The sequence below is a fragment of the Dendropsophus ebraccatus genome, chromosome 2 (assembly GCF_027789765.1).
Source record: "Dendropsophus ebraccatus isolate aDenEbr1 chromosome 2, aDenEbr1.pat, whole genome shotgun sequence".
In the NCBI taxonomy this organism is placed as follows: Eukaryota; Metazoa; Chordata; class Amphibia; order Anura; family Hylidae; genus Dendropsophus; species Dendropsophus ebraccatus.
The window spans coordinates 95,575,386-95,598,667 of NC_091455.1; the positions used below are offsets into that span (position 1 = coordinate 95,575,386).

Below are 23,282 nucleotides of genomic sequence, written 5' to 3' on the forward strand. Positions count from 1 at the left end.
TAACGATCTCTACTATAGAGTCACTAAGATTAATGATGAGGTTGTGGAACAGCTTCTGGTGCCTAAGTCGTACCGGCGTCAGGTACTTGACATGGCCCATAGTCATGTCCTTGGGGGCCACTTGGGGACGGATAAAACGCAGGAGAGAGTCCTCCAGAGGTTTTATTGGCCTGCGATTTACAATGACATAAAAAAATACTGTGAGTCGTGCCCCACATGTCAGCTTAGCGCTCCAGTGTCGCATTTCCGCAGTCCTTTGGTTTCGCTCCCCATCATAGAGGTACCTTTTGACCGGATCGCAATGGACTTGGTGGGTCCCATTGTAAAGTCGGCTAGGGGTCACCAGTACATTCTAGTTGTATTAGACTACGCGACCCGCTATCCTGAGGCTGTACCCCTAAAAAACACTGCCTCTAAAACAATTGCACGGGAATTGTTTTATATGTTTTCCAGGGTGGGGATCCCCAAGGAAATCTTGACTGACCAAGGTACACCATTTATGTCAAAGGTGATGAAAGAGCTATGCAAACTGTTTAAAATCTCACACCTACGTACCTCTGTATATCACCCACAGACAGACTGGTTAGTGGAGAGGTTTAATAAAACCCTGAAACATATGTTAAAGAAAGTGGTGGAAAAAGATGGGCGTGATTGGGATCACTTACTACCTTACCTGATGTTTTCTATTAGGGAAGTGCCCCAATCATCCACAGGGTTCTCTCCCTTCGAATTGGTCTATGGTCGTCACCCTAGGGGTTTATTGGATATAGCGAAAGAGACATGGGAAAGTGAGTCCACCCCATACAAGAGTGTTATAGAGCATGTAGCACAAATGCAGGACCGTATAGCCACTGTAATGCCCCTAGTAAGGGAACACCTCCAGAGGGCGCAAGAGGGCCAAAGCAGAATTTACAATCGTTCTGCAAGAATCAGGACATTTAGCCCAGGTGACCGGGTACTCATTCTTGTTCCCACGGTAGAAAGCAAATTCTTAGCAAAGTGGCAGGGTCCCTATGAAATTGTAGAGAAGGTCAGTGAGGTCAACTACAAGATACACCAACCAGGTAGAAGAAAGCCTTTCCAAGTTTATCACGTAAACTTGATCAAGCCCTGGAAAGACAGGGAATCCTTGGTGGCGACAAATCCTGTTGGTCATCTGTCACCACCAATCCCTCCGTTCAAGTCTGGTGACACCCTATCAGTGTCACAGAAGCAGGAAGCTAAGGAGTTCCTGCAGAAAAATAAAGACAAGTTTTCTGACCTCCCAGGGCGTACGCATCTCATTAGTCATCATATTGAAACTGAGCCTAGAAGCAGAGTAAACCTTAAGCCCTATAGGATACCAGAAGCACGGAGGGAGGCGGTATCATCCGAGGTAAAACGTATGCTTGACCTAGGAGTCATTGAGGTGTTCCAGGGCGAGTGGTCCAGCCCGATTGTGTTAATCCCAAAGCCCAATGGAACTTGGAGGTTCTGTAATGACTTTAGAAAGTTAAATGAGATCTCCAAGTTCGATGCCTACCCCATGCCCAGGGTAGATGAGTTGATAGAAAGGATGGGTAATGCCAGGTACATAACTACCCTTGATCTCACTAAGGGCTACTGGCAGATCCCCCTCACTCCTGAGGCTAAAGAGAAGACTGCATTCTCCACCCCTGATGGGCTCTTCCTATACGTAGTGATGCCATTCGGGTTACATGGAGCCCCTGCCACTTTTCAGAGGTTGATGGACTTGATCCTGCGACCACATCGGGATTACTCCGCTGCCTACCTAGATGATGTGGTCATTTTTAGCCCGGATTGGGAAAGTCACCTCTGTAAGGTCCAGGCGGTGTTAGATGCCATAAATGATGCGGGGTTAACCATCAATGCAGAGAAGTGTGCACTAGCCTTAGAGGAGGCCAAATACTTGGGCTACATTATTGGGAGGGGGTTAGTGAAACCACAACTAAATAAAATTGAGGCAATACAGAATTGGCCTCAACCCCTCACAAAGAGACAGGTCAGAGCTTTCCTGGGTATTTGCTTCAGTTGCAGCCCCGCTAACTGACCTGACAAAGGGTGCGAAGTCAGCAATGGTGACATGGACTCCAGAGGCTGAGAAGGCTTTTCAAAGCCTTAAGTCTGCCTTGTGCCAACAGCCTGTGCTAGTTACCCCTGACTTTAGGCGAGAGTTTCTAGTACAGACAGATGCCTCTAACACAGGGTTAGGTGCCGTCCTCTCACAGGTCGTGAATGGCGAGGAGCACCAGGGTGATGTACTTGAGTAGAAAGCTATCCCCGGCTGAGAAAAACTACGCCATTGTGGAGCGAGAATGTCTGGCAGTGAAGTGGGCCCTAGAGTCCCTGAGGTACTACTTACTAGGCAGGAAATTCAAGTTAGTGACAGACCATGCCCCCCTAACATGGATGAAGCTTAACAAAGAGAAAAACGCGAGGGTGACTAGATGGTTTCTGTCCCTACAAAACTTCAATTTCACTGTGGAACACCGGCCAGGGAAATTACAGGCGAATGCTGACGCCCTATCAAGGGTACACTGTCTGTGGGGACGAAACGCTCAGCCCTCCGGTCTGAAAAAGAGGGGGGGGATATGTAGACATGTCACTGGAGATGTGTTCGAGGGGGTGTACATCTCACCTAGGCTGATGCATAGTGTGAGATGGTAAGTCTAGGAGGGATCTGTTACTCAGCAGTGCTATGCTGCTGAGTTATTATTTATTTTTACCGGGCCTGGATTTACATGGAATGGCAGGTAGGTTTTGGTAGTGGGACTTGCCATTCCCTCCCCCCGATCCAGTTTGGGTTTTGCCATCAGGTGAGCAATCAGCCTGAGAAGGTAAGAGCTCCACAGAGATGCAGGTGGGGGCTCTCAGCCAGGGGTGAACAGCCTGCATGCTGGTTCTCCTGGGAGCAAGGAATACAGATGCTGCTGGAGCATATATATACCCTGCGGTATCCAGGTGAAAGACGCACTGTTTGTCTAGTGTCAGATAGGTGAAGAAACCTGTTAGTAAGCGCCCAGACGGGCAAGACCTTTTTGTTTGTTTTATTCTTAAAGCACGGTGCTGCTGGGTTTTGTTTGATGGACTGTTTATGCTGCAAATAAACGCCAAGCTGTTATTTTACAAGTCCAAGTCTGCTGTGAACTGTGTCCAAACACACCATCCCCCGGGAAGATCCCTACAATATATATATATATATATATATATATATATTATAGGTCAGGGGTCCTCAACTGGCGGACCGCGAAGGCCAGCTATCAAGACCCCTGCTGCAGCTCAGTATACCTGTACACTGAGCTGCGCTCTGCGCAGTAACGAGCGCTCATAGTTACCGTGCAGCAGCACTGCCAGAGAGGGAGCCATTGGCTCCCTCCCTGTCAGTCACTCTTGTGGCCGCAGCGGTCACAAGAGGCCACACTGTACCTCTGGTTTCGGCACTCGAGTGACGTCACTGGAGTGCTGATGCCAGGACAAGGGAAGAGCGGCCTCTAGTGACTGCTGCACTGTGGCCACAAGAGCAGAAGAAAATAGTTGACGCCCAGACCCAGGTGAGTATAAGTGTTTGTTTTTTTATGTTATACTATATGGGAGGGAGGGGGCGTACAGGAGGGCTTTATACTACTTGGGGAGCGCAGGGGGGGATATATACTACTGGGGGAGCGCACAGGGGGCTATATACTACTGGGGGGAGCTCACAGAAGGGCTATATACTACTGAGGGGGGCTATATACTACAGGGGGGGGAGCTCACAAGGGGCTATATACTACTGGGGGAAAGCTCACAGGGGGGCTATATACTACTGAGGGGGCTATATACTACTGGGGAGCGCACAGGGGGGCTATATACTACTGGGGGGGAGCGCACAGGGGGCTATATACTACTGGGGGAGCGCACGGGGGCTATATACTACTTGGGGGAGCTATATACTACTGGGGGGAGGTCACAGGGGGGCTATATACTACAGGGGGAGAGCGCACAGGGGGGCTATATACTACTGGTGGAGCGCACAGGGGGGCTATATACTACTGAAGGGGGCTATATACTACTGGGGGGAGTGCACAGGGGGGCTATATACTACTGGGGGGGAGCTCACAGGGGGGCTACATACTACTGGGGGAGCTCATTTTAGTGACGGGATCCAAATTGGTCCCTGTCACTTTGAAATTTCTGCCTCTGCAGTGCATGTACAGTCATGGCCAAAAGTTTTGAGAATAATACAAACATTCATTTTTAAGTCTACTGCTTCAGTTTTTAAAATGGTAATTTGCATATACTCCAGAATGTTATAAAGAGTGATCAGCTTAACAGCAATTATCAACCAAAGAAAAAATTGCAAAACTAATACATGAATAAAACATATTTCTTTATTTAAATCAATAATAAATTACATAATTATCACCATGAGATACACAGAAGTACAAAACTGGAGAGGGGAATGGATGTCAGTGGGGTATATGTGACTAAGGACAAATGATGAATAAGCAGTATAAAGGGGAACACCCTGTGTAAGGCACAGCTATATATATATATATATATCTCCTGTATGTGCAGGGCCAACACACAGGGCAAACACAAGTGTGTATAGTGGAACAAAGTAAACCCACTAATCTGCCCAGCAAACAATGATCTCCTGATGAAGTGAACGAAACGTACGTTGGGCTGTCTGTGCTCCAGAGTGGTAAGATGTCAGTGTGGTAACTGGTGCTCACCCCCCTCCTTTCTGTGTTTGACTATTTTATTTCTCACTTCTTCTGTCTATAATTTGGGCTTGTACTTATTGTTTGCTGGGCAGATTAGTGGGTTTACTTTGTTCCACTATACACTCTAGGGGGGACATTTATTAAGTCCGGCGTTTTTTACGCCGGACTTAAAAATGTCCCCGCATCTCCATCGCTACGGGGATTTATGTAGAGGCTGACTGCCTCTACATAAATCCCGTGTGCTCGGCCGAAAAGCTACGCCAGCTGAGGACTGGAGTAGGTTTTCTGCGTATCTTTTGGCGGAACGGATGGTGAATCGCACGGACTCTGAGTCCGCCCCCATTCGTTCCACCCCTTCACACCCCCTCCCGGCGGAAAGTGCCGATTTGCGAATATTTTAATTCGCAAATCGACCATTTGCGAATAAAATAATGCGCAAATCTTCACTTTCCGCCGAAAATAATCTGTACGCCGGATGATACATGTCCCCCTAGGTGTTTGCCCTGTGTGTTGGCCCTGCACATACAGGAGGTCATCTAATCTATATATATATAGCTGTGCCTTACACGGGGTGTTTCCCTTTACTGTTTATTTATCATTTGTCCGTAGTCACATATACCCCACTGACATCTATTCCCCTCTCCAGTTTTGTGCTTCTGTGTATCTCATGGTCATAATTATGTAATTTATTATTGATTTAAATAAAGAAATAAGTTTTATTAATGTATTAGTTCTTTTTCTTTGGTTGATATTTAATATTTGAATTGCAAACTTATTATTTTGTGGCAGACTTTTTTGGGCTTTCTGTCTTAACAGCAATTAATTGCAAAGTCAATATTTGCCTAGAAAATTAACTTCATCCCCCAAAACACATTTCAACATCATTGCAGCCCTGCCTTAAAAGGACCAGCTAACATTGTTTCAGTGATTGCTCCATTAACAAAGGTGTGGGTGTTGAGGAGGACAGGGCTGGAGATCAATCTGTCATGATTAAGTAAGAATGACACCACTGGACACTTTAAAAGGAGACTTGGCATCAATGTTTCTCTTCTGTTAACCATGGTTATCTCTAAAGAAACACATGCAGTCATCATTGCACTGCACAAAAATGGCCTAACAGGGAAGAGTATCGCAGCTAGAAAGATTGCACCTCAGTCAACAATCTATCGCATCATCAGGAACTTCAAGGAGAGAGGTTCCATTGTTGCCAAAAAGGCTCCAGGGCGCCCAAGAAAGACCAGCAAGCGCCAGGGCCGTCTCTTAAAAGTGTTTCAGCTGCGGGATCGGGCTACCAGCAGTGCAGAGCTTGCTCAGGAATAGATAAGAAGTGGAAGTCCACAGCTCAAAGTAAAATGTAAAGTCTTTATTTAGAAATCCTCTTAAAATCCAAACATAACAATAAAAAACACACCGACGCGTTTCAGGACACTGGTGCCTTAATCATGGCAAATTTATACTGAACATTACAGACTTTTATAAGAGGATATGACCAGTATGTTACAAGAAATACGCCCCCCAAAAGGGAGGAGAAAAACATCACATGATGCTAACAGGTGTTTGCTGATAGTTGAAATAAACACATTTATACACTTAACATATACAATATAAATATATACAAGAGTAAATTACAAATACAAAAAAGAAAAAGAAAAATAATCTAATGAATGAAGGAGAGATCATTTCTGTAATTAAGACCCTGGGGAATGTGCATAACCGCAAGATCCAAAACGCCTCTCGCTTTCTCAGTGTGTGAACAAGGTCCCCACCTCTCAAGGGTGGACGGACTTGCTCAATAGCACACATAGAGACATTATTGCACACGCCCCCATGCACTTCAGCAAAATGCTTGGACAAACCAGACATAGACTTACTGGATGTGCAAGTGTTTTATGTTCAGATTGTTGGCTGCCCCATGGGAGCTAAATTCTCCCCTTCGTTAGCCAATCTGTACATGTCCTACTGGGAGGAGGTCGTCATATACAATACCAACAATCCCTTTTTTACAGTATATCTCCTGGTACGGGAGGTATATAGACGACCACCTCCTAGTTTGGACAGGTACAGTTGGTGAGGCTCATGATTTTGTTACATTTCTTAATACCAACAGTTTGAATTTAAAGTTCACTTTTCAGTTTGATTCAGAAAAAAATTCTTTTTTGGATGTTCTGTTGTTTTTTTCAGGGAGGCAAGATACACAGTACCCTATATCGCAAACCCAGTGCAGGCAATGGCCTTTTGCATGCGTCTAGCCACCATCCACCCCATGTTGTTGAAAACTTACCCATTGGAGAATTTATAAGGACCATTCGGAGTTGCTCCGATCGTTCCTTATATGATTCAGCCTGTAGGGATCTTACGTATCGCCTCAAGTCCAGGGGTTACCCCATGTCTATTATAAATAGAGCTAAAACCATAGCTGAGAAAAACACCAGATCGTTTCATTTACAGGATAGAGCTACACGCAATAAACATCTTTCTAGCCCCTCCCATAATATACCCTCTTTGGTATTCTCTACACCATTTAGCCCACAATACAAAACTATTTGCAACATTGTTCGTAAATATATACCTTTGTTATATCAAGATGCTACATGCGAAACCATTCTATCCACAGGGATTAAATGTGTAGCTCGTAGAGGGGTTACTTTGGGCAATGTACTTTCGCCGAGTGTACTTCCAGAGAACAAGCCAGTCAGTCAAACATGGCTACATATTCTAGGCTGCCATAAGTGTGCTTTATCTCGTTGTCCCTTATGTCGTTTTATTACTAACCAGTCTGTTTTTTGTTCTACTGCAACCGGCATTTCTTACCCTATTAAATCCTTTCTCAATTGTAATTCTACCTTTGTAATTTATCTGGCGGAATGTAGACAATGCCGTTTGCAATATGTGGGTTCCACAAAACGTAAGCTCAAAACCAGATTTGCTGAACATCTTTCTGATGCGGTTTCTATACGTACCCGCACATCCAGCAAGTCTATGTCTGGTTTGTCCAAGCATTTTGCTGAAGTGCATGGGGGCGTGTGCAATAGTCTCTCTATGTGTGCTATTGAGCAAGTCCGTCCACCCTTGAGAGGTGGGGACCTTGTTCAGACACTGAGAAAGCGAGAGGCGTTTTGGATCTTGCGGTTATGCACACGCATTCCCCAGCGTCTTAATTACAGAAATGATCTCTCCTTCATTCATTAGATTCTTTTTCTTTTTTTGTATTTGTAATTTACTCTTGTATATATTTATCTATATCATAAAAATGAAAGTCTGTCTGTCCTTCTGTCTGTCTGTCCTCTATAGACTTCCAAACGCCTGAACCGTTTGACCCCAAATTTGGCACACAGATACATTGGGTGCCCGGGAAGGTTATTGCGAAGGTCCCGTCCCCGCCAGATGTACAGGAGAGGAGGGGGAGGGGAAAGAGCGGCGCCCCATAGAGATGAATGGGAAAATCTCCTCACTGCAAACACAGGTGATATAATTAGCTGCAGCAGACACAGCAGTTGGAGCCTTAGCAACCAATAGGATTACTGCTTTCATTTTCACAGGGAGCAATGGTTGCTAGGGAAGCTGCCTCACAACATCCACAGTAATAACTGGTAGACCCCCTACTCCATCTATACAGTACATGTATATACAGGACCCCCTACTCCATCTATACAGTACATGTATATACAGGACCCCCTACTCCATCTATACAGGACATGTATATACAGGGCCCCCTACTCCAACTATACAGTACATGTATAAACAGGGCCCCCTACTCCATCTATACAGTACATGTATATACAGGACCCCCTACTCCAACTATACAGTACATGTATATACAGGAGCCCCTACTCCATCTATACAGTACATGTATATACAGGAGCCCCTACTCCATCTATACAGTACATGTATATACAGGACCCCCTACTCCATCTATACAGTACATGTATATACAGGGCCCCCTACTCCATCCATACAGTACATGTATATACAGGGCCCCCTACTCCATCTATACAGTACATGTATATACAGGAGCCCCCTACTCCATCTATACAGTACATGTATATACAGGAGCCCCTACTCCATCTATACAGTACATGTATATACAGGAGCCCCTACTCCATCTATACAGTACATGTATATACAGGAGCCCCTACTCCATCTATACAGTACATGTATATACAGGAGCCCCTACTCCATCTATACAGTACATGTATATACAGGAGCCCCTACTCCATCTATACAGTACATGTATATACAGGGCACTACAGGTATACCAAACTGTGACTGGGTAACACCGCCACACCAGACCTGACCAATACCGCTATACTGTGCTGGATAACACCGTCATACCAGACCTGACCAATACCGCCATACTGTGACTGGATAACACCATCATACCAGACCTGACCAATACCGCCATACTGTGACTGGATAACACCATCATATCAGACCTGACCAATACCGCCATACTGTGACTGGATAACACTGCCACACCAGACCTGACCAATACCGGCAAACTGTGACTGGGTAACATCGCCACACCAGACCTGACCAATACCACCATACTGTGACTGGATAACACCATCATATCAGACCTGACCAATACTGCCATACTGTTACTGGATAACACCGCCATACCAGACCTGACCAATACCGCCATACTGTGACTGGATAACACCATCATATCAGACCTGACCAATACCGCCATACTGTGACTGGATAACACCGCCATACCAGACCTGACCAATACCACCATACCGTGACTGGATCACACCGCCACACCAGACCTGACCAATACCGCCATACCGTGACTGAATAACACCGCCACACCAGACCTGACCAATACCGCCGTACTGTGACTGGATAACACAGCCACACCAGACCTGACCAATACCGACACACTGTGACTGAATAACACTGCCATACGGGTAAATACAACCCTGCAGGTATACAAGACACTACAGGTATACAGGACCCCAAAACTATACACTACAGGTATACAGGACCTCCGCCAACTATATACTTCAGGTATACAGGACCTCCACCAACTATATACTACAGGTATACAGGACCCCAAACTATACACTACAGGTATACAGGACCCTAAAACTATACACTACAGGTATACAGGAACTCCACCAACTATATACTACAGGTATATAGGACTCCAAACTATACACTACAGGTATACAGGACCTCAAAACTATACACTACAGGTATACAGGACCTACACCAACTCTATAATACAGGTATACAGCACCTTCACCAGCTCTATACTACAAGTATACAGGACCCCAAAGCTGTATACTACAGGTATACAGGAACTCCACCAGCTATATACTACAGGTGTATAGGACCCCAAACTATACACTACAGGTATACAGGACCTCCACCAACTCTATACTATAGTTATACAGGACCTTCACCAACTGTACACTGCAGGTATACAGGACCTCCCTCAACTATACACTACAGGTATACAGCCCCCCCCAACTACACACTACAGGTATACAGGACCCCCCCCACCTATACACTATAGGTATACAGCCCCCCCAACTATGCACTACAGATATGCGAGACCACTAAAAACTATACATTGTGGGTATACAGAACCCCTCCAACTATGCACTACAGGTATACACTAATTCCACTGATTAACTCAGATGAAACAATACCTTTAGCTTGGCCTCCTGGGCACCTTAGAACAAATCTAATTAACACACTGACACTTTATACCCGGGCAGCGCCGGGTACATTTTCTAGTATTGTATATGTTAAGTGTATAAATGTGTTTATTTCAACTATCAGCACACACCTGTTAGCATCATGTGATGTTTTTCTCCTCCCTTTTGGGGGGCGTATTTCTTGTAACATACTGGTCATATCCTCTTATAAAAGTCTGTAATGTTCAGTATAAATTTGCCATGATTAAGGGACCAGTGTCCTGAAACGCGTCGGAGTGTTTTTTATTGTTATGTTTGGATTTTAAGAGGATTTCTAAATAAAGACTTTACATTTTACTCGGAGCTGTTGACTTCCACTTCTTATCTATTGCCACCGGAAAATGGCCCGGATTTCTGTTTCCTTCCACCTGCTCCAGACATAATTGAGGACCAGCACCACTGATTTTTGCACACATGGTGAGCTGATTTGCCTTTTACATTCCCATTGCTCAGGAATGGCAGCAGGCAGGTGTGAGTGCATCTGCACGCACTGTGAGGCGGAGACTCTTGGAGCAAGGCCTGGTCTCAAGGAGGGCAACAAATAAGCCACTTCTCTCCAGAAAACACATCAGGGAGACTGATATTCTGCAAAAGGTACAGGGAGTGGACTGCTGAGGACTGGGGTAAAGTCATTTTCTCTGATGAATTCCCTTTTTCATTGTTTGGGACATCTGGAAAACAGCTTTTTCGGAGAAGACGAGGTGAGCGCTACAACCAGTCTTGTCTCATGCCAACTGTACAGCATCCTGAAACCATTCATGTGTGGGGTTGCTTCTTAACCAAGGGAATCGTCTCTCTCACAGTCTTGTCTAAAAACACAGCCATGAATAAAGAATGGTACCAGAATGTCCTCCAAGAGCAACTTCTCCCAACCGTCCAAGAGCAGTTTGGCGATCAACAATGCCTTTTCCAGCATGATGGAGCACCTTGCCATAAAGCAAAGGTGAAAACTAAATGGCTCAGGAAACAAAACATAGATATTTTGGGTCCATGGCCTGGAAACTCCCCAGATCCTAATCCCATTGAGAACTTGTGGTCAATCATCAAGAGACGGTTGGACGAACAAAAACCAACAAGTTCTGACAAAATGCAAGCATTAATTGTGCAAGAATGGACTGCTATCAGTCATGATTTGGTCCAGAAGTTGATTCAGAGCATGCCAGGGAGAATTGCAGAGGTCCTGAAGAAGACTTGCTGCATTAACTCATTCTAACTGTCAATATAAGCTTTTGTTACTCATAATATGATGGCAATTATATTTCTGTATGTGATAAAAACATCTGACAAACACACAAAAACCAGAGGGCAGCAGATCATGTGAAAATATTATATTTGTGTCACTCTCAAAACTTTTGGCCATGACTGTACACTTCAGAGGCAGTCTGGTTGCAGAAGAGGAAGGCTCTCACTGCTCCAGGGGGATCTGTTGAGCATCTCCTCTGGGGGAATGGGGGGCAACTTGGGGGGATGGAGGAACAACGCTGAGGGGGGGGGGGGGGGGGGCACTTTTTTTTCCTCGTCACCAATGATTTATGGTGACAGGGGATAAAAAGTACCAGGCAGCACTTGGAACAAGCCATCAGTGGTATACCGCTGATCGCTTGTACCAGGACCATCAGGAATTGACGTGACAATTCTTTCGGCGGAATGCGGAATCAGTCGGCCCATAGAATGGTGTCTATGGAGCTGGCAGGAAAAGCGCGCGGCCGTGAGCGTGTACAGGCGACGAAATTCCGCTGAATTTATCCGCGAGAATTATGTAGTCTGAACCCGCCCTTAGACTGTGTTCACACTCAGGGGCGGAGTAAGGGTACCATGGGCCCCGGGCAGTTCAGAAATTGTGGGCCCTCTGTTAGCCACGCCCCAACTGAGGAAAAATGGCAAATGTCCTCTGCAGTGAATTATTATCTCTCATCTATCTACAGTATAGCCCTGTAGACAATCCCTCTGTAGCAAGCCCCCTTCCCTGAAAGCAATGCCCCCTCCCAATAGGTGATGCTCACTGTACGCCTTCCCTGTCATGTAGATATCTATCCCCCTATAAGTAATTTCCCCCATGCAGTAAGCCTCCCCCACCTCAGTCCCAATAACCATGTAAAACAGATAGAAAAAAACAAACATACATACTAAGCTGACTCCTGAGCCGGCTGACCACCTCATCTTCTCCTTCCTCTTTCTGCACTAGTAGCACGTCACACGTGTACTGGGGAGCTGAGGGAGGGAGCGGCCTCTTGTGGCTGGAGGTATATTGCTGCCTCCGGTCACAAGAGTTACTGGCTGAGTAAAGGGCCAATCGTAACCCTTAGCTGCACCAGGACGTTACTGAACGTCCTGGTGCCACTAGAGGATTTTGGAGGGGGGTCGTGCAGCAATTAGTAGGCACGGTCCGATCGCCGTGCCCGCTAATAAAGTATTTAGATGCAGCTGTCAAAGTTGACAGCTGCATCCAAATACTTACTGTCCCCCTTCCCTGCTGGCCGTAATGGCGCTGATCCCAGCTCAACACCCTATTGCTGTGTTCGCACACTCTGTATGCGAACTGCTAGGCTTTGTGCTCCACCTTAATGCCTTCCAGTGGTACTGTCAGCGGCCTGGAACGGCCATGGGGACGCCGGTAGCCCCAGCTTTTGCAAATTTATTTCTGGTGGAGTTTGAGGATGATGTCACTTTTACAACACTAAATAGCTTTATGTCTAAAATTAAGTTATATCGATGATATCCTCATTGTTTGGTCAGGTGCTGAGATGGAGTTACAGCAGTTAGTATATTACATTAACAACAATAACTATGGTATGCGCTTTACATCCCACTTTGGAAATGATCAATTAGACTTCATAGATGCCCATTTAGAAATTGTTTCAGGTAAATTGGAGTTAGGAGGCTTTCGTAAGCCCACATCCACGTACATGCGCCTAAATTATGCAAGCTACCATGCAGCTCTTGTTAAGAGCGATGTGCAGTACGGCTAGTTCGTGCGGCTTAGGCGTATTAACAGTAATGATGTAGGCTTTGAAACTCAGGCTCTCGAGCTGAGTGGTTGCTTGCAAGAGCGGGGCTATCCACAGGATTTAATTCATCAATCTTGACTGTAATCAGTTAATACGAAAAAATAAGAAAAAAACGCATGGAGAGTCTAAGGGCCCTATTCCACGGGACGATTATTGTTCGCATGATCGTTAACGATAAACGACCATGCCCCTCCCCCACTCAGTACAGGGAGCTCTTAAACCAAAGCAAAGTTCTTACACCAAGTTACAATTTTGAAAATCTGTGAGCTCTTAAACCAAGGTAGCACTGTAAATGTTTTTTTATTAATAAAAAAAACCCTCCCCTAATAAAAGTCAGAATCACCCCCCTTCCCCATTTTATAAATAAAAATATATAAATAAACAAACATGTTTGGTATCGCATTATCTCATTCCCAATCTCGCACGGTAAACGGCATAAGCCCAAAAAAATCCAAAGTGCAAAATTGTGCATTTTTGGTTGCATCAAATGTAGAAAAATTGTACTAAAAAACTATCAAAAAGTCGCATATATGCAAACAAGGTACGGATAGAAAGTACAGATCATGGCGCAAAAAATGACACCTCACACAGCCCCATAGACCAAAGGATAAAAACGTTATAATCCTGGGAATAGAGCGATTTTAAAGGGGTAGTGCAGCGTTTAACTTTTATTCACTAAATAACACACATTACAACGTTATACAACTTTGTAACGTGTGTTATGTAAGTGAATGGCCCTCTTCCCCGTTTTCCCCCCATCCCGGAAGTAGTGATGTCACGATACCAGAATTTTGAGTTCGATACCAATACTAATTTTTTATTTCGATACTCGATACCAATTCGATACCAAAGTATGAGAAAAAGCTACACCCCCAACTGTTTTTACGCTGTTAAGGTCTTCAGGTCTGCACTATTATGGTGACATCAGGTTATGGGCTTTTTATTTTATTTTACTATCTTAGAAATAGTTTACATTTTTTTAAAATAAAATAGCTTAAAAGTTGTCCTACTCTGACATCTGTGACTACTCTAACCTTTCATGTTTTGCCCTGTATGGCTGTGGTGTGCGGGATTATTTTCTGCACTGTGATCTGCAGTTTTATTTGGTATCATGTTTGTATATATGTGACCTTTTGATCACTTAATGAATTTTTTGGGGGGGTGTGATGTGACCAAAAATCATAGTAAAAATATAGTAACCTATATGTAGCTATCCCTCTCGTAGGTAGCCCACAGAGTAGTCAGCTCCCTGTAGTAAGCACCCCCTCTATAGTCAATCCCCCTGTAGTGCTGCAGACTGGAGAGGTGATTCTGCTGAGGGTTGTAGTACATCAGACAGGAAGTATTCACAATGCTGGGAGTGATGGTGCTTGTAATATTCTGTTAGTTAAGATCCAGATGTCTACAGGTTAGTGTTCCCCAAACAGGAAACATTATGGTGGGAATGTTAGTGTCCCAAGCAGGACTGATTATCTGCTGAGACTTGTGGTGCCCCCAGCAGAGGAGACCCCTTTAATAACATGTCAGGTAGAAGAGGTTAAAAAAAAGATAAAAAGAAGAACAAAGTGGGCCCCACAGGTATACACAATAATAAGAAAGGGTGCTACCGTGTACCCTATAGACTAATACCAATGGAACAAAACAAAAAATGACAGAGAAATATAGGATATATAAATCACAGTGCACACCAATGAAATATAATTAAAATAGCTTTATTAAGCCGGCTAATGGTGCGTTTACACAGACAGATTTATCTGACAGATTTTTTAAGCCAAAGCCAGAAACAGACTATAAACAGGAGACGGGTCATAAAGGAAAGACTAAGATTTCTCCTCTTTTCAAATCCATTCCTGGCTTTGGCTTCCAGAATCTGTCAGATAAATCTCTCTGTGTGCAGGCACCATTACAAAAGAAATGATAAAAGCAATTAAAATGGTATGAATGGCAGCAGCCTCATAATGCAGGCTGTGCTACACTACTACAAGTCTTGCCACATGCAAGCCTTTACCTAAGAGGACGATAGAGCAAATCGTCAGAAAATGCATAATGGTATATAACAATGGTATATAACAAAAAAATTCAAATGATATCACATGCAATACTGACAAAATACCACCTGCTAAGTCTATGTCCCCATGTAGTAGTGGAGGAGAAAACTGAACGGGTATCGACACCACGTCCTGACGAAGCCATAATATGGTGGCGATACCCTAGAGTTTTTCCTCCACTACTACATGGGGACATAGGCTTAGCAGGTGGTATTTTGTCAGTATTGCATGTGATATCAATTGAATTTTTTTGTTATATACCATTATGCATTTTCTGACGATTTGCTCCTCTTAGGTAAAGGCTCTTAGGTAAAGGCTTGCATGTGGCAAGACTTGTAGTAGTGTAGCACAGCCTGCATTATGAGGCTGCTGCCGTTCATACCATTTTAATTGCTTTTATCAGGTAGGAGAGATCATATATAGGGGAGGTGGGAGGGGTGACACAATGCTGTCAGGACGGCCCTGGCCCGTCTTCCTGCTCTGATGAACCTTGGACACACACACCGGAGTCCTTGCCGGCAGAATGGAGAAAGGAGGCTATCATTACAGGAGCCGATAGGGTTAAAGACCAAAACACAAGACATGTGTGCCTTATCACCCCCTGCACTGATAACCTCTGACCTCCATTCTGAGGCTGCCGGGAAGCTGCGGGACCCTGGCAGGGGCGCCGCAATAATGAGGCGACCTGAATCGTCTGCCTCAGGCGGCGCCACCAGCTATCTTCATGGGGGCGGCATTCAGTGGCAGATTATAATATGAGCGGTTCGGGCGGCCGCCCACATTATAATCCGCCACTGACTGTACCCAGGGCCGCTTTAACCAGAGGGCACATGGTGCACGTGCACCGGGCCCACTGGTTAAAGGGGCCCCCCCGAGCAGGCCGGCCGTTGCTATGTGCGACCAGTGCGGTCGCACAGGGCTCCGGCCACCAGCCTGTCAGGGGGGAGCGCCATGGATGGGTAATCTACTTACCCCTCCATGGCGCCCCCTGCAGGGCCCCCCCGTCCGCCGCTGCCCCCGTCCGCTGCTGCTGCGGCGCTTCAGCGCTGCAGCAGCAGCGACACTGACAGAGAGAGAGCCATTGGCTCCCTCCCTGTCACTCACTCTTGTGGCCGCACTTCCTGTGGTCACAAGAGGCCGCACTCTCCCTCTAGCGCCCGACGTCACTGGAGCGTCGGCGCGAGGGTAAGGGGAGTGCAGCCTCTTGTGACCGCAGGAAGTGCGGCCACAGGAGGGAAGAGAAGAGGATCGCCTGGACCCAGGTGAGTAACAGTTTGTTTTTTTCAATGTTATATGGGAGGGGGAGCTATATACTATTGGGGAGCACAGGGGGCTATATACTATGGAGGGGGCACAGGGGGGCTATATACTATGGGGGAGAACGGGGGCTATATACTATTGGGGAGCACAGGGGGGCTATATACTATGGGGGAGAACGGGGGCTATATACTATTGGGGAGCACAGGGGGGCTATATACTATGGGGGAGCACAGGGGAGCTATATACTATTGGGAAGCACAGGGGGCTATATACTATTGGGGAGCACAGGGGAGTTATATACTATGGGGGATCACAGGGGAGCTATATACTTTGGGGGAGCACAGGGGGCTATATACTATGGGGGAGCACAGGGGGCTATATACTATGGGGGAGCACAGGGGAGCTATATACTATGGGGGAGCACAGGGGGCTATACACTATGGGGGAGAACGGGGGCTATATACTATTGGGGAGCACAGGGGGCTATATACTATGGGGGAGCACAGGGGGCTATATACTATGGGGGAGCACAGGGGGCTATATACTATGGGGGAGCACAGGGGAGCTATATACTATGGGGGAGCACAGGGGGCTATACACTATGGGGGAGCACAGGGGAGCTATATACTATTGGGGAGCACAGGGGAGCTATATACTATTGGGAAGCACAGGGGGCTATATACTATTGGGGAGCACAGGGGAGCTATATACTATGGGGGAGCACAGGGGAGCTATATACTTTGGGGGAGCACAGGGGGCTATATACTATGGGGGAGCACAGGGGGCTATATACTATGGGGGAGCACAGGGGAGCTATATACTATGGGGGAGCACAGGGGAGCTATATACTATGGGGAGCACAGGGGGCTATATACTACTGGGGAGCACAGGGGGCTATATACTATGGGGGAGCACAGGGGGCTATATACTATGGGGGAGCACAGGGGGTTATATACTATTGGGGAGCACAGGTTAGCTATATACTATTGGGGAGCACAGGGGCTATATACTATTGGGGAGCACAGGGGAGCTATATACTATTGGGGAGCACAGGGGTCTATATACTATGGGGGAGAGCACAGGGGGCTATATATTATGGAGAGCACAGGGGGGCTATATACTATTGAGGGGGAGCACAGGGGGGCTATATACTATTGGGGGAGAGCACAGGGGGGCTATATACTATTGTGGGAGAGCACAGGGGGGCTATATACTATTGTGGGAGAGCACAGGGGGCTATATACTATTGTGGGAGAGCACAGGGGGGCTATATACTATTGTGGGAGAGCACAGGGGGGCTATATACTATTGTGGGAGAGCATAGGGGGGCTATATACTATTGGGGGAGAGCACAGGGGGGCTATATACTATTGTGGGTGAGCACAGGGGGCTATATACTACTGGGGAGAGTGCACAGGGGGGCTATATACTAATGGGGGAGCGCACAGGAGGGCTGTATATAACTGGAGGAGCACATGAGGGTCTATATACTACAGGGACACCTTAAAACTATGGAGGCACAGAGGGGTGTAACTATGTAGGAGTACAGAGGGGTGTAACTACTGTATAGGGGTACAAGGGACCTAACTACTGTATGTGTTGGAGCCTAAAATATTTGTCTGGCAGATTCTGGAGAGAAGATTCACAGCCAGGAGAAGACTTCAAGGTGGCCCACGCTGGATGGAGAGAAAAAGAAAAGGTGACAGACTCTGATCGGAGAAGACGCCCCCGGTGAGTCACTGGATGTAACTTCACTCTGTTATAGGCTTGTACTGATAGGGGTCATGGTGTGGCGGTATTATGTAATGGTATCAATGGTGATATCTTTCTGTTTTGTTTAGTGCAGTTTTTATGTAATATGTAATCACTGTATGGTGGAAATAGTGTTATAAGGTAACTACTGTATGTATTGGGGCTCTTGATACAGTGTGGGGGCAAATTCAGTACATTATACAATGTGCAGAAAGGTAAGGGGGGGCCCACTCTTGAGGGCTGTGCACTGGGCCCACCAATGTATTAAAACAGCCCTGACTGTACCATGTACTGGAGCCCCCCCGCCCCCGGGCAGTATCTGTAATGAGATGCTGTGAGCGGGGGAGACTGTATTCATAAGCGCCGCGCTGTACTAAATCAGCCGCGCGGTGCTGATACTACAGCGCGGCGCTTATGAATACAGTCTCCCCCGCTCACAGCATCTCATTACAGATACTTCCCGGGGGCGGGGGGGCTCCAGTACATGCATTCCACGTCCGTGATCCGTCAGGATCACGGAACGTGGGAATGCAGCCTTAGTCCCCCGGCTGATGTGCGGCTGCCCGGGGTGTCCCGTCCTGTCCCCGGCAGCGCGCGCATCAGAGAGCTCCCCGTGCGCCGGAAGTCACAGGCACAGGCGCACGGGGAGCTCTGTGATGCGCGCGCTGCCGGGGACAGGACGGGACACCCCGGGCAGCCGCACATCAGCCGGGACCAGACCAGAGAGGCTCGACGGGGGAACGGAGGGCAGGTGAGTTGTGTGCTGTTTTTTGTTTTTGTTTTATCTGCTGTGCAGGGGGGGGGGGGGAGAGGGGGACCATCTATAAGGTAGGGGGGGGGAAGGGGGCCATCTATAAGGGAGGGGGGAAAGAGGGGGACGATCTATAAGGGAGGGGGGAAAGAGGGGGACGATCTATAAGGGGGGGGGGACCATCTATAAGGGAGGGGGAGAGGGAAGAGGGGGACCATCTATAGGGGGGGGCCATCTATAAGGAAGGGGGGAAAGAGGGGGACCATCTATAAGGGGGGGGGGCCATCTATAAGGGAGGGGGGAAAGAGGGGGACCATCTATAAGGGGGGACCATCTATAAGGGAGGGGCGGGAGGGGGACCGTCTATAAGGGGGGGGAAGAGGGGGACCATGTATAAGGGGGAGAGGGGGACCATCTATAAGGGAGGGGGAAAGAGGGGGACCATCTATAAGGGGGCATCTATAAGGGAGGGGGGAGAGGGGGACCATGTATAAGGGGGGGAGGGGGACCATCTATAAGGGAGAGGGGACCATCTATAAGGGAGGGGGAGAGAGGGAAGAGGGGGACCATCTATAAAGGGGGGGGAAGAGGGGGACCATCTATAAGGGGGGGGGAGAGGGGGACCATCTATAAGGGGGGGAGAGAGGGAAGAGGGGGACCAACTATAAGGGGGGGGGGAAGAGGGGGACCATCTATAAGGGGGGAAGAGGGGGACCATCTATAAGGGAGGGGAAAGAGGGGGACCATCTATAAGGGAGGGGGGAGAGGGGGACCATCTATAAGGGAGGGGGGAGAGGGGGACCATCTATAAGGGGGGGAGAGGGGGACCATCTATAAGGGAGAGGGGACCATCTATAAGGGGGGGAAGAGGGGGACCATCTATAAGGGGGGAAGAGGGGGACCATCTATAAGGGGGGAAGAGGGGGACCATCTCCTAAAAGATCAGCACCCTCCTCTCCTGACATCCTCTGTGCTGCTGGGACTTCTCCTATAGGATTAGCACCCTCCTCTCCTGACATCCTCTGTGCTGCTGGGACCTCTCCTATAGGATTAGCACCCTCATCTCCTGACATCCTCTGTGCTGCTGGGACCTCTCCTATAGGATTAGCCCCCTCCTCTCGTGACATCCTCTGTGCTGCTGGGACCTCTCCTATAAAGTCAGCCTCCTCCTCTCCTGACATCCTCTGTGCAGCAAGGGACCAAACATTATGTTTATTGGGGACAGCAGTGGGGGGGGGGGGGCGTCATTCTATAGTTCGCCTCGGGCAGCAGAGAGGCTAGAATCACCCCTGGACCCTGGTGTGTGTGTGTCCGAGGGTCATCACTACAACAAGACTGTCCCTCCACCCGCGGACCCCCTCACCCTGCGGCAGGCTGCAGTCATTAGCGGAGGGGATCTGCTACACATAGTAGCCGACCTCCACTGCTTCTGGAACGGGTCAGATGCTGCTGTCAGTGGGACACCGTCAGCTACAGCTACATAGGCGGCACATGCGATCGCTATGTGCCGGCTATAGCTTATCACTGCTGTGAGCGGAGGGAGGGGAGTTGACGGAGGAGGTGACACCAGGGGGCAGCACCCAGAGAACATGGCCAGCGCTCAGTTAGCCGCCGGCCATGTTCTCTGCTTTCGATACCAGGAAATCCTGGTACCAAATCAAATTTTTGCCCGAAATATCGATAGTAGTATCGATATTTCGGTGCATCGTGCATCCCTACCCGGAAGTGTTGGTGCATTATACTTGCGTGTTCGCTGTCAAACCTGGCCGCCATCTTGTGTCGACGACGTCATCTTCGGGAGGCCAATTGCGGCTGAGCAGCTGATGACGCAGCAGAGGGGGGGCCCGCATGAGGGACGGCTGGAGCTGTTTGTTCGGCCTTCCGAAGAGGACAACGTCGACACAAGATGGCAAAAATTACGTCTTCCATTGCACAGTACAATTAGTGACGCTAAAAATAAGGGCTCATCTGGGTCTCTAGGTGGAAAAATGCAACTGCTATGGGCTTATATACACAATAAAAAAGAAAAACGGAAGCGCAAAAATGAAAACTGGCTGTGTCCCCTATGGGTTAACAACGGACCGGAGCACAGGGCAGCGGCGGGTGACTGCGGGATTATAATGGGTGTAATCTCCCTGGGCCCCCCCTGGAGCTGGGGTGGTCGCCCAGATTGCCCACATTATAATCCTCCTATGTTCACACTAAGGGTAAGTTCACACTACGTCAATTCTCTGGGCAGACGGCGGAATCCACAGGCAAATATCATTGGGTCTATGGAACGAATAAAATAGGACCAAGTGCTAAGGCCCAAGCGTAGAGCAGGACTCGAGCTTGGACACCAGGATGTAGGTCAGTACACTCGGATGTAGGTCAGCACACCAGGATGTAGGTCAGCACACCATGATGTAGGTCAGCACACCATGATGTAGGTCAGCAAACCAGGATGTAGGTCAGCACACCAGGATGTGTCAGCACACCATGATGTAGGTCAGTACACCATGATGTAGGTCAGCACACCAGGATGTAGGTCAGCACACCAGGATGTAGGTCAGCACACCAGGATGTAGGTCAGCACACCATGATGTAGGTCAGCACACCATGATGTAGGTCAGCACACCATGATGTAGGTCAGTACACCATGATGTAGGTCAGTACACCAGGATGTAGGTCCGCACAGCTCTCTGCCAATGCTTCTAGGAGCCAATATGGGCCCTGGCTGTAGTGATTACACTGCCGCCCAGCCACACACAGCTAGATTGGCTGCCTCGGCGTATGAGAACCGCCACGGAGATCCGCAGAAGTCAGTACAGACGACCCCAATATTAGCCCTGCGCCACCCCGACACTCTCTGCACTTGAGAGGAGCGCTCGTCCTTTCTGTCACAGCTTTGGCTCTTGCCGAAAACGCAACGGTGCCGCCTCCTGACAGACCTAACTGGTTTTAATACCTTTGCCAATCAGCCGCGTTTATCCCGCCCCCACCATATATGGAGCTATGTATGGACGTCATTCTCTGCACTTCGCGCTCTGTCCCGCCCACGTAATGCTGGCTGCTGTTACCAAGGAGACGAGTCTCACACACTTCCAGAAACCGGGGAGCAGAGGGGCGAATCACGTGACTCCGCGGCTGAAACCCCCGAACAGGTGAGAATAAGAGGAGACTCTGCGCGTGCATGCTCCGAACTAGAGCGCCTGTTCACACACTGGACAGGTCTCACCTCCGGCTTTCTGCCTGTGAACATTCACAGAGAAAGACGCCAGATGTCTGTTCAGCCGATGTGTTGAATGCGCCTCACTTTATCCGAGTTAAATTTGCGCAGGTAGCGGCGTTTATTAAGTAAGAGAGGAACTACAAGTCCCAGCATGCCCAGTGTGCTTATTACTGGCAGGACGTATTGGAAAATCATTGTCACTGCTGCAAAGAGGCTGAAGGACGGGGAATACAACTACCCAGACATGTCCCATCCATCTGTCTGCTCAATTATCTATCTATCTATCTATCTATCTATCTATCTATCTATCTCCTATCTATCTATGGTTTATCTATCTATCTATCTATCTATCTATCTATCTATCTATCTATCTATCTATCTCCTATCTATCTATGGTTTATCTATCTATCTATCTTCTATCTATCTATCTCCTATCTATCTATCTATCTATCTATCTATGGTTTATCTATCTCCTATCTATCTATCTATCTATCTATCTATCTATCTATCTATCTCCTATCTATCTATCTATCTATCTTCTATCTATCTATCTATCTATCTATCTATGGTTTATCTATCTCCTATCTATCTATCTATCTATCTATCTATCTTCTATCTATCTATCTATCTATCTATCTATGGTTTATCTATCTCCTATCTATCTATCTATCTATCTATCTATCTATCTATCTATCTATCTATCTATCTCCTATCTATCTATCTATCTATCTATGGTTTATCTATCTCCTATCTATCTATCTATCTATCTATCTATCTATCTATCTATCTATCTATCTATCTATCTATCCCCTATCCATCTATCTATCTATCTATCTCCTATCTG

The 23,282-nt window shown here is 47.3% G+C and overlaps 1 protein-coding gene across 3 annotated transcripts in view; it reads left to right on the top strand.

The window, feature by feature from the left end:
- MAK (male germ cell associated kinase) overlaps nucleotides 1-23,282 on the top strand; it is a 71,667-nt gene that overhangs the window by 952 nt on the left and 47,433 nt on the right. For 2 of the 3 annotated variants that reach the window (XM_069958025.1, XM_069958028.1), the window contains exon 1: nucleotides 22,282-22,370. The exons of the other annotated variant lie outside the window; for it this stretch is intronic. The gene's annotated coding sequence lies outside the window, so the exon portion shown is untranslated. Of the gene's footprint in view, nucleotides 1-22,281; nucleotides 22,371-23,282 lie in introns of those variants that run through there. 3 annotated transcript variants of the gene reach the window in all.